This window comes from Varroa destructor, unplaced genomic scaffold (genome assembly GCF_002443255.2).
Source record: "Varroa destructor unplaced genomic scaffold, Vdes_3.0 BEIS01000004.1, whole genome shotgun sequence".
Lineage (NCBI taxonomy): Eukaryota > Metazoa > Arthropoda > Arachnida > Mesostigmata > Varroidae > Varroa > Varroa destructor.
The window spans coordinates 8,306,429-8,307,046 of record NW_019211457.1 but is presented as its reverse complement, the minus strand read 5'-3'; positions in this window follow the sequence as shown (position 1 = coordinate 8,307,046).

Genomic DNA, 618 nt, shown 5'->3' with positions numbered 1-618 from the left:
CCTTTAGTAATCTTTTTATATCTAACCAGTGTTATGCATTATGTGAGTCTATGTGGACACAGTTACTAACCCCATTCTGAGTAGGAACCACGTTATGCAATCGAGGAATAACAACGTCCAATATAATTAGTCTTGTTAATCCATTGAGCTCTTGGTTCTTCTTGAACTTGAACTATATGTCCATCTAAATATTTAGTTTATAAGCTACAGCGTACAAGACATTTCATTTTATGACATTTGAATGTTACGCTCCTTTAAAATATTTGTCGTGCAATAAACGTGCCCAATGGTTTGACAAAAAGTTTTTTCTTCTTTTAAACCTAACTTTTAAAAACTTCCAATGCTTGTCCCCATAGAGTAAAACAATAATATAGAAATTTAAATATCAAAAAACATCTGACTCTTTATGCGCTATTCATTATACGTACGGTATTCCTGGTTTCTGTATAATTACTGTCATACGAAGGTGTTATATTGGCTGTTTTCTACGCACTGACAATGCTTCTGCCCGTTTCAAAGTCTACACAACATCCTATACTTATCGAGTCCGAAGGCATATTAAGGTGTAAAACCCGCACGTGATGTTTAATAGGAGAAAAATACAATGAAAATAAAGAT